This window comes from Schistocerca nitens, chromosome 9, assembly GCF_023898315.1.
Source record: "Schistocerca nitens isolate TAMUIC-IGC-003100 chromosome 9, iqSchNite1.1, whole genome shotgun sequence".
Taxonomy (NCBI): domain Eukaryota; kingdom Metazoa; phylum Arthropoda; class Insecta; order Orthoptera; family Acrididae; genus Schistocerca; species Schistocerca nitens.
Window position 1 is genome coordinate 273,109,430 of NC_064622.1, and position 12,428 is coordinate 273,121,857.

The 12,428-nt window shown below is 43.1% G+C and overlaps 1 protein-coding gene and 1 non-coding gene across 2 annotated transcripts in view; both read left to right on the forward strand.

Moving 5' to 3' along the window:
* LOC126203813 (CB1 cannabinoid receptor-interacting protein 1-like) overlaps positions 1–12,428 on the forward strand; it is an 871,667-nt gene that overhangs the window by 331,217 nt on the left and 528,022 nt on the right. The window lies entirely within an intron of this gene.
* Positions 1,494–1,568, forward strand: Trnat-ugu (transfer RNA threonine (anticodon UGU)). The gene has a single exon. It is a non-coding gene; the product is annotated as a tRNA-Thr (tRNA).

Consider the following 12,428-nt stretch of genomic DNA (forward strand, 5'->3'; position numbering starts at 1 on the left):
TATCGATGAAAATTGAAACGACTGCTTGGAACCCTACAGATTCTTCAGCCAGAATAACTAGTTTAGAAAATAGCACTTGCAGCAACTGTTTCACCTTTTAGTCCATTTTATTCTTCGCTGTCCCGTATAAATTATTCGATTTTATGAGCACGACGGATTTATCTCTTCGGTAGCTCTGAAGCCGACTTAACTTTACTGGTTTGTGCTCTAGGAGATGACATGTGAATCACGTGTTGTCTTTCTTGATGAAATCAAAGACCTTTCCTTACACGTGTTGTAACATAGTACCTCCACTGTTTTGAGGAAAACTAAAAGTTGCTATGTATCGCAATTCAAACAAAGTACGTATGTAAAATATTATCAGTGGTTTTAAGGTTGAGGAAATGACGGAATCATTTGCTATTAACAAATAAAATACAAAAATCTTTTAGTACGCCACGTCTTGCAGCTCTCAAATATTGGAGAAAAGAACTTTAAATGTTTAGTACCGAAGCTGCTAGTTACTGTTATTATTTATTGGCTGACTGGTTTTTCATAAGTCACGCCCGCATCTCGTGGTCGTGCGGTAGCGTTCTCGCTTCCCACGCCCGGGTTCCCGGGTTCGATTCCCGGCGGGGTCAGGGATTTTCTCTGCCTCGTGATGGCTGGGTGTTGTGTGCTGTCCTTAGGTTAGTTAGGTTTACGTAGTTCTAAGTTCTAGGGGACTGATGACCATAGATGTTAAGTCCCATAGTGCTCAGAGCCATTTGAACCATAAGTCACGTATTTTTTTTTTCTATATACTTGGTGTGGACAATTCTATTTATGGCATCTCACTTTAAATTTAGCTTAGGTTTTCAGTATCAAATATGACCTGCGGATAATAATATTTCATATATGATAGAGATTTTGTTCTGGTACGAGTTTCCTGTGTGCCAAGCTGACATTTTTATGACAACACTACGAACATTATCAGCATGACACACAGTGAACTCCAGCGAGAATTAAAGCTCTATTATATATGAAATATCATTGTCAAGTGGATGAGGCCATGCTGGATAATGACGACCTGAGCTACATCTAAAGTGTAATGATGTAACTAGAACTGTCCACAACAAGTATATAGCAAATACGTGGCTTGTGAAAATGGGCCAAGTCCGAAACTATACAGAAAATACATATGAATTGATAATTAAATGGACACCCTAGCTGCAAACAGGCGTTGATGTACTTCATTGGGGACATGTTGAAAATGTGTGCCCCGACCGGGACTCGAATCCGGGACCTTCTGCTTACATGGCAGACGCTCTATCCATCTGAGCCACCGCGGGCACAGAGGATAGTGCGTCTGCAGGGACTTATCCCTTGCACGCTCCCCGTGAGATTCACATTCCGAACATGTCCGCACCACTACATTCGTAGTGCGCCTAATGTAGTGGTGTGGACATGTTCGGAATGTGGATCTCACGAGGAGCGTGCAAGGGATAAGTGCCTGCAGACGCACTATCCTCTGTGCCCGCGGTGGCTCAGATGGATAGAGCGTCTGCCATGTAAGCAGGAGGTCCCGGGTTCGAGTCCCGGTCGGGGCACACATTTTCAACATGTCCCCAATGAAGTACATCAACGCCTGTTTGCAGCTAGGGTGTCCATTTAATTATCAATACATTTCTAGCAAAGCTGCATGGTCATCCACGGTAACTGTTCTTTCTGGAACAGATACTACCGTCATATATAGAAAATATATAATTAGCAGCTTTGGTGCAATCAATTCAAAAGTCTTCTCTTCAATTAAAATATAAAATTATGTTAGCCCTTTATTTGTAAGAACGTCTCTAAGACTGAATGGAAATCACGAATTTGTACCCAGACGCATTTCATCCCATATGAGACTGATGGAGACTCAGCATTTGTCTAGTTTAGGACGACCAGAGAAATAAATGAAATGAAAAGTCTGAATATGCTTTAGATATCGTTTATAAGTCGCAGATACTGGTAAAAGGAAATAAAAATTTAATTTTGAGGCTGAGGAAGCTATCGAGAAATACACTCCTTCCACCATGCCTATTGACGTACGTAACCCTGCCTGAACAACAAAAATCACATAAGCACATACACACACATCCTCTTCCACCCTTAGTGCAATGATGCCATGAATTTGACCAAGGCCGCACTGGCGTGGCTGGTTTCCGAGATCACAGTCACCTGCGTATCAAGGTGCAAGGTTTGTGGCGTCTCTGGATTTCCTTCGGCATTATGCCTTGGAAAGCAACGACTCCCTAAGCTGCATCATTACAGGCGATGAGACATGGGCCCATCATTTCACATCTGCAACAAAGAGAACGCTTATGGAGTGCAGACACACCACCTCGCCTCAACAGAAGAAATTTAAAGTTGCGCCATCGCCTAGGAAGGTCACGGCCACCGTTCTATTTAAACGTCAAGGATTTGCGTATGCAGTGTTCATGGCAAAGGAGACAACCATTAATGCCGATCTGCACTGTGTAACACTGACATCGGTGCGCAACGCCATAAAGAAGAGCTGTGAAAAATTAGGCAAAGCAATCTTTCTCCCGCACAATGCAACACCTCACATGACGCAAAACAAAAGTTTTATCTCAACGTTTTCGGTGGGAGGCCTTGAGAGGATCCCCCATAGATTATGGGTCTTTCACAGCATAATTGCCATCCTTTTGGCAATCTGAGAATACATCGGGAACGAAGAGATATACCAACAGTGAGTACGTTAACACAGTGGTACTCAAGTAACTCTAGTCACGGAGGGGATTCATTTTGTGGAAATTAACTATTCCTGGAACGTCTCTGTTGATCTATTATGGACTTGGGACAGCGGCTGGTCAAATATTTAACAATTGAATTTGCCAAACAGCCACGTAATTGAGATGTTATTTTATTTTCGCAACCAGTTTCTGCAATTCACTATGCCGACTTCAGGCCCAGTATGCACCTCTCAAAAGTAATCCATATTGGCATATTAGGGTAATATGTTTCCGGATGTCGTGAATTCGTAGTTTAAGTTGCAGTCAAGTCTTCGAAGGAAGTACCTGAGCTACGAATTCCCGACATCCCGAAACATATGGCCCTACTATGCCAATATCCATAATTTTTCAGAGATGCATACGCGGCCTGAATACGGCATAATGAATTGCCGAAACTGGTAGCGAAAATAAAATAACATCTAAATTGCACGGCTGTTTGGTTAATTTCATTGTTAAGTATTTGTAGAACATTGCGACAGTTGTTTACATAAAATTTGACTCTTCTTCTTCTTAGCGATTATCCCGCGCTGGCAGGGTCTGCTTGTTGCCACACCAGCTCCATTTTGGTCTGTCAAGGACATCTTCATAAATAGCACTGATGAATTCCATATCCTACTTGATACGGTCCATCTATTGCGTCTTTGGCGTGCCACGAGATCGTCAGCCATTTATGTCTATATGCATAGCTGTTTTTGGCCACCGAGTCTGCTTTACTGCGTATGACGTGTCCGTACCATCTTAATTTGCTTTCCAGTAGTTTGTCTGAGACGGGTTCAACTCCAAGTCGCCGTCGAACGTGAGCGTTTGTTGCATGGTCAAGGGGGTAAGCCCAAGGAACCAACGGAGCACAAGCCTTAATATCACGTGGAGAGCATGATCATGGTTCGTTGTCGTTGGGTGAGCAGGCTCATTATTTCACTATGTCGAAAAATTGTGTTAAAGTATCTGTCTCACTGTGAAGTATAGTGCAGCATGCAATAAAATTTATTTGACCTGCCATAATAATGTGTAACTTACTTTTTCAACTCGCCTCATAGACACGCAAATATGCAGCATTCTCGTTTCGTTTTACATGAAACCTTGTACATTCTACAGCAGAGCTCAAGAATGGTACTGTAGTGAACGACTCGCCCGCTCTCACTGCAGTGCTGGGCAAGCCTAGACTTGTCACGGTGAATGCGCCCCCACTAGGACTGCAATGTGCTCGGCTGTTCCGAATTGGTCCTAGTTTTGAGGGCTTCCAGAGGCATACTGGAGAGATTTTTATACAACTGTCCGGGGTAAACCCAGACCTTTCTTCGTGTCTGTAGAAATTCGATTGATTGGAAATAAATATGTCCAATAAAACTTGGTCAAAATTCATTCAATGAGGACCAGCTCGTAGGCATTTTATTCGTTTCAATCTGTTAAAAATCCAGCGGCAAGCACGCTTCGACGCTCATTTATACAGGATATTTCAAAGTGATCTTTAGACATTTGATCACACATATTTCAGAAACGGGAATAGGTATAGAGGTCCGGTTTGTGGCATAATGGTTCACACTCGCCAAAAGCTGTTTAGTTTCTTTTCCCTGACAGTTATTGACTGCCGCTCCGCCAATCAGCTGTCACAGCGTGTTGAATGGTTGAAGCAGACGAATTCTGACACCCAGTCCTGCGGAATCCCATTAAATAGCTTTTTGAAACTTCCTGGAAGATTAAAACTGTGTGCCCGACCTTTGCCTTTCGCGGGCAAGTGCTCTACCATCTGAGATACCGAAGCACGACTCACGCCCGGTCTCACAGCTTCACTTCTGCCAGTATCTCGTCTCCTACCTTCCAAACTTTACAGAGTTCGAGTCTCGGTCGGGCACACAGTTTTAATCTGCCATTCTGGAAACATCCCCCAGGCTGTGGCTAAGCCATGTCTCCGCAATATCCTTTCTTTCAGGAGTGCTAGTTCTGCAAGGTTCGCAGGAGAGCTTCTGTAAAGTTTGGAAGGTAGGAGACGAGATACTGGCAGAAGTGAAGCTGTGAGGCCGGGCGTGAGTCGTGCTTCGGTAGCTCAGATGGTAGAGCACTTGCCCGCGAAAGGCAAAGGTCCCGAGTTCGAGTCTCGGTCGGGCGCACAGTTTTAATCTGCCAGGAAGTTTCATATCAGCGCACACTCCGCTGCAGAGTGAAAATCTCATTCTGGAAATAGCTTTTTCTTTGGACGGGAACTGCAGGAATTGTGAGCTCGCATCAGATCAGCAGTAGCACACGTTAATGAGGACATGATAGGCCGGAATTGGATTATCGCTTAAATAACCTGCGCGCCACAGATGGCGCACACACATGACCATGCGTCGTATCTTACCACCTACCCCCTTTTTTATTTCTTAGTTATTTAATTTTTATAGCCACGATTTTTATAGCTCTGTCCCTAATTTCCCAACAGTCATTCGGGACACCTATTTGTACCGAATTTAACAATTATCAAAGGATTTCTCCCGAATTAAATGTTATTTCAACTGTATCAGCATGCTGGTGCTGAAGGGGTATTTTCCCAAATGAGAAATGTATAGACCTGTGATAAAACACAGTTTATTGTGGAAACTACGAGAGCAATGTTACTGATTAGAGTGAATTATGATGAGACTTGAGTTGAAAGTTTTCATATGCAATTGAAGAGTACAGACACGCTGAAGAAAAGTTACAGCCTTGATAAATACTATATGTCTTCTCGCACTCCATCTTAGAAGGTACTAATAAAATATAAACTAATTCAGTTTTTGTAACAAATTTAAAGTGATAGATTGCATTTATTACGTTTAATAAGGACACTTTTTTACAGTATCAAAATTTTCTAATACATCCCGAATTTTGGTCTAGAAAACATTATCCCCTTAGCACAGTGAACTCTGTTAAGGCCAGACAACGGAATATTTCAAATATCATTTGCCTTCCACTCACTGAGCTGTATTAAAACTGACTTTATTTAAGTTCATATTCTTTATTGCAAACGAGTATTACGTTTGAACATAAACATCTCAACAATGCGCTTTCACAATTCCTGGTTACTGGCGTGTCTATTTATACCTGCTGATCGGTAGGAGGCGCGCGCCGCTGGCATTGTCAGCAGTGAAATGCTAGAGAAGAATGATTCACCCGCTCGTGTCTCCTGTCCCCGCGGAACATCACGGTCATCGGTTAACTTATGATTACAGACTGTGTATATCCGGAAAAATAATCCGATTTTACCCAGGTGTCCTGCGTTTTCGAAGTTTTTGTCTGTAGTCGGCAATTTCAGTGATGGTAGGCCTACCCTACCGATACGTCAGCTGAATTAGTTATCCGCTGATGCCATCTGGGACAACTTGATATACAACAATGTGTGTATCAGTTTCAAATTACATAAAGAAAAATTACTGAAATCGGTACATAATTAAATGAACATGTATACTGGTTATTTTAACTTTGTCATACCCTCTGAGATACGTCTTCACTTATCCCTGGAAGTAGGCCTACGCTCTGAGGGCATAGTGTGTTACTGAAACACTAGTGTAGTTTCATCTGAAAGAATGAACACATGGTTCAACACACAGAAAAACTACTAACTGATTTCACTTGAAAACAAAGAATGAATTATTCAATCAACATGGAAAGCTACAACGGTGCCGAATGCTTTCATTCGATTGCTCCCACAGAATGTTTTCACTCGAAAAAAATTAGTAACAGTAATCAAATGGTTCAAATGGCTCTGAGCACTATGGGACTTACCAAATGGTTCAAATTGCTCTGAGCACTATGCGACTTAACTTCTGAGGTCATCAGTCCCCTAGAACTTAGAACTACTTAAACCTAACTAACGCAAGGACATCACACACATCCATGCCCGAGGCAGGATTCGAACCTGCGACCATTAGCGGTCGCGCGGTTCCTGACTGAAACGCCTAGAACCGCTCGACCACTCTGGCCGGCTAGCAGTAATCTGATTGGCACGTTAACCTCCAACCGACTGTCTTCATTCGGTTGCTCCCACAGATTGGTTTCGCTCAGAATAGTGAATGAATTCTTCAATCTCTTCGTAAAACTGCAATCTAATCAGTCGATTGTTTTCCAACAACCGAGTGAATCGATGTTTACTTTCGATTGTTGCTGTCACTAGCGGATGCGTGTAGTACTGAGTAGTCGAGGGAAAGCGAAGTTCTGCGCACTGTGATCTGTGCTCTAACACACCGACCTGCTTGATCGCGTTAAGAAATTTCAACGTATCTAAGAGGAGAAGAGGAATTCGAGAGGCTAGAGAAGGTTTTGGATGTATACTACGTACAAATTAAGAATGGAGCGTTCTTCACACTGTATTCCGATTTGAGTAACGGTGAACATAATTTTTATACATATTTTCGACGTCTGCTCGTCTCTTTGCCAAGTTTATCGCTAGAATACAAGACAGTCTGACACAATTAGCCCACATTGGTGCACTGTCGTATGACAGTGCCAGTGGAATGCTTCAGCTGAAATGAAGGAATTCCGCTTCATCTGGGCGCAGTACCCGCAGGACCGTGCACGCACCAATTTGTTTCTAAGTACTCGAGCTCCACGAGAAAACCATGATGCGGCGCTTACGTCACACCGCATGACACTAGAGGTCTTACGAGCGTCAGCAACCGTCTCCGGCTGGCAGCGAGTAGCTATTTCAGACGAGTTTAATAATCCTCAACCACGAGTTTAAATGCATACAAGTTCTCGACAGCACAGGGTGAAAAAATGGTTCAAATGGCTCTGAGCACCATGGGACTCAACTGCTGTGGTCATTAGTCCCCTAGAACTTAGAACTACTTAAACCTAACTAACCTAAGGACATCACAAACATCCATGCCCGAGGCAGGATTCGAACCTGCGACCGTAGCAGTCGCACGGTTCCGGACTGCTCGCCTAGAACCGCGGGACCACCGCGGCCGGCCACAGGGTGAATATAAGACCTTTAGTAGGTACCTTTTCATTGACATTTTGATTTCCAGTTGGCGTGAACGGTACCGAGCGCTCGCGAATTATGGCGGACAAGGCAACGAAAGTGACGTTAAAAGTTCGTTGCGTATTTCTCGTAGGCGCCGCCATGAACCTAACTAGCCGTCCTAAAACGACTTTACTGTTCTTGGTGTATTTAAATTTCCTGGCACACAATATTTATAATGACACCAAACATTCTGCAGTTGATGGAGTTGTCTGTAAAAAAGTACTGCCTGAAATATTACAAATATTTGACAGCATATTGATGCAGATATTTCCTGTCCCTATTTATCACTCTCGTCCGTGGTCCAGGACGCCTTGCCTCGGTTCGCGAAGCCCCCCACCCCCCGTCGGTGGTTTTCGAGTCCTCCCTCGGGCATGGGTGTGTGTTTTGTCCTTAGCGTAAGTTAGATTCAGTAGTGTGTAAGCCTAGGGGCCGATGACCTCAGCAGTCTGGTCCCATAGGAACTTACCACAAATTTCCAATTCACTCTCGTAGGCAGCACTTGGCCAAAGTTACACTAGTAACAGCGCTCAGCGACTCATTTAGCTACAACTTCCCCTGCACCCCAAACGCGAATGGTGCAGGAGGAAACCCTAATATATGGTACAATGGGAAGCTCTTTTGCCGTCCACTTCGCAACGGTTTGCAGAGAACACGCGGAGATGAAAGGAACGACATCAGCTATGATTTTACTTACATAATGTCTCAAACGAAATTTTACGTATAAGTAATGGATTTGCAGTGATTGCCTCCGTTCGGCCACAGAATATATGTCGTGTATATCGATGAACAACCACATCACTTGCACTTTCACTTCACTAAATGTGACATTTTTACTAATGCTGATATTACGCTGTTAAATTTATTGGACAGTGTTGATTTGTCCAATATATTGGACGTAATGCAAAAGGAAAATTTTATCAAATGTCGCCTTTCCACCAATTTATTTCATCAGATCTATTGCCTCGGCATAGATATGATGAAGGAAATGGTTCGTCTTCTGTTTACCACAACGAAAAATGTAACCGCTTGGAGCGCTAGCACCGCTGCAACTGTCTGACAGATAATATTATTCGAAATGGCTTCGAAAATTACGCGGTGCGTTGCACCCACAACGAAATTGATAGAAATGTCCGAGGCAGATGAAGCATCCCGAATACTAAAATAGAATAAGAAGAAAGGGGGAGTTATTAAAAAAATTGCTAGACTATCAGCCCTGAAGCACGGCCAGGATGTACCCCCGATGATTAAAGGAGAAAATTTACAATTTTTGTAGACGTAAAAGTATTTCTTAATGGCTGTTGTATGCACTAAGCCATTTTTTGGATTCTGATATTCCCCTTTCAGTGCTTTATAAACAGCTTCACACGTTTACTGGTATTATTTTCGTCAGTATGGCCTGCGGTACGAGGTGCATTCAAGTTCTAAGGCCTCCGATTTTTTTTCTAAGTAACTACTCACCCGAAATCGATGAAACTGGCGTTACTTCTCGACGTAATCGTCCTGCAGACGTATACATTGTTCACAACGCTGACGCCATGATTCCATGGCAGCGGCGAAGGCTTCTTTAGGAGTCTGTTTTGACCACTGGAAAATCGCTGAAGCAATAGCAGTACGGCTGGTGAATGTGCGGCCACGGAGAGTGTCTTTCATTGTTGGAAAAAGCCAAAAGTCACTACGAGCCAGGTCAGGTGAGTAGGGAGCATGAGGAATCACTTCAAAGTTGTTATCACGAAAAAACTGTTGCGTAACGTTAGCTCGATGTGCGGTTGCGTTGTCTTGGTGAAACAGCACACGCGCAGCCCTTCCCGGACGTTTTTGTTGCAGTGCAGGAAGGAATTTGTTCTTCAAAACATTTTGGTAGGATGCACCTGTTACCGTAGTGCCCTTTGGAACGCAATGGGTAAGGATTACGCCCTCGCTGTCCCAGAACATGGACACCATCATTTTTTCAGCACTGGCAGTTACCCGAAATTTTTTTGGTGGCTGTGAATCTGTGTGCTTCCATTGAGCTGACTGGCGCTTTGTTTCTGGATTGAAAAATGGCATCCACGTCTCATCCATTGTCACAACCGACGAAAAGAAAGTCCCATTCATGCTGTCGTTGCGCGTCAACATTGCTTGGCAACATGCCACATGGGCAGCCATGTGGTCGTCCGTCAGCATTTGTGGCACCCACGTCATGCAGGATTGTGTGCACAGAACCCACAGAAATGCCAACTCTGGAGGCGATCTGTTCAACAGTGATTCGGCGATCCCCCAAAACAATTCTCTCCACCTTCTCGATCATGTCGTCAGACCGGCTTGTGCAAGCCCGAGGTTGTTTCGGTTTGTTGTCACACAATGTTCTGCCTTCATTAAACTGTCGCACCCACGAACGCACTTTCGACACATCCATAACTCCATCACCACATGTCTCCTTCAACTGTCGATGAATTTCAATTGGTTTCACACCACGCAAATTCATAAAACGAATGATTGCACGCTGTTCAAGTAAGGAAAACGTCGCCATTTTAAATATTTAAAACAGTTCTCATTCTCGCCGCTGGCGGTAAAATTCCATCTGCCGTACGGTGCTGCCATCTCTGGGACGTATTGACAATGAACGCGGCCTCATTTTAAAACAATGCGCATGTTTCTATCTCTTTCCAGTCCGGAGAAAAAAAATCGGAGGCCTTAGAACTTGAATGCACCTCGTATTTGAGTGCTATACTGTAGACTAGAATAGCTTTCTCCTGCTGCAACAAATCTGTCCTACCGTAAGTCTGTCTTTTGCTGATATACCATTTCTGCGGTGAGTGTCCTGCTTCGTAATATGAGTGTCACTTTCCCGAGCACTTTCTGAGATGTACTCTCGTCCATTCACAAGTAATTTCCATACGACTTACAGGTTCAAATGGCTCTGTGCACTGTAGGACTTAGCATCTGAGGTCATCAGTCCCCTAGAACTTAGAACTACTTAAATCTAACTAACCTAAGGACATCATACACATCCATGCCTGAGGCAGGATTCGAACCTGTGATCGTAGCGGTCGCGCGGTTCCAGACTGTAGCGCCTAGAACCGCTTGGCCACGACTTACAGCTCCGGTAACAAATTTTGTTGTATGATTTTGTCATCTCGCCGCGAAACCCCACTGCTTCACCCAAGTGCGTATCATTTTCTTTCTTTCTGCTGCTCTTCCAAATGCGAACACAGTGCAATTGCAATACATCAAGCTACAGAGCATAGTAACAAGTTAATGTCCGCCATTCTGAAACTTCGACGAAATATTGCATGAGAGTGTAGCAGCATAGTAGGATCTATGTCAAAGATTATCTATGTCAAAGATTATCTATGTCAAAGATTATCTATGTCAAAGATTATCTATGTCAACGATTATCTATGTCAAAGATTATCTATGTCAAAGATTATCTATGTCAAAGATTATCTATGTCAAAGATTATCTGTGTCAAAGATTATCTGTGTCAAAGATTATCTATGTCAAAGATCATCATTGTAGATTATTTGATCAAATTTCTTTGCCCAATAAATCTCATAGTGTAATAGCCTCTCAACCTTCCTTTATGACTTAAATTCACACGTAGACTCACGGTTGTTAACTGCGAATACAGTGTGCAACACTGTTAAAGGATCACTTTTTCGAAATCCTGTAATTGTATCCCATTGCGTCACACAAGTTTATAACTTCACTAAAAATATGCCCACAATCTTCCTCTCTAATGGTACAAAAGCGTGACGCCCAGCGACATCGCCCACAGATTTAATGATGCTTCAAACAGCAAGGTGTCGTCACAAGGTAAAAATAAGGACAGAGCTTAGAAATTGTTGCAACGTAGAATATGGGTTAATTATGTCACATTGTCACTAAATTTCACCACAATTTTGGTGTTTTAGAGTCCAACAATCTGATTAAAACCTCAGAAAAGAAATTTCTCACGACTGTAAAATGTTTGTAAGACAATTATGAGGGCGTGATAAGATATAACACAGGGAGCCAAAGAAGCTACTGCACCACGCTCTCCGTCGTATTTCATCGCAGTCACAGAACACCTACATACTGGAGAAGTGGATCATTAAAGTCAAGCCGATACGTCAGCCTTAATGAGGACACTTCATTTCGTACTTTCTGCAAAGGCCGAACGTCAGGGTTCGATTCCCGGCTTGGTACCCTTTCAGTAAATTAATAGGATTCGAATTAGTGTATATTGCCCTTACGAGTGGAGCAATGCATATGCATGAAGTGATTAGCACGCAAATACGGTGGCGCCGTTTAGACGTGATTCCCGAGTAATCACCTCCCGTAGTCGGTTTTTGAGAAGGATTTTACGCCAAAGGTTAATTAACGGATTTGATTGTGTGTGTAACTATAAAGAACTAGAAGAATCATAAAACTTTTTTAGCTGTTTGCATCACGTCAGTTATCTTCTGCTAGCGTTCCGAGCTCTATATAAGTCATGAACAGAAGGCTATCACGTGTGAGAGGTGTCACACAAATGCATTAATTTTTTTGCTTTGTTTAATAACGCATCACTAATATTTTCCCCTTGCCGATTCAGAGGAGTTCTAAAATAAGTGCAGCTACAAGAACTGCCGTTATAATACCTATCATCCGTTACATGAGCTGCACTTTAAATAGCGTTGCTGGAATCGAGCGTCTGTGTTCATCGTATCCTGGCGCGTAGTTCTCGCTAC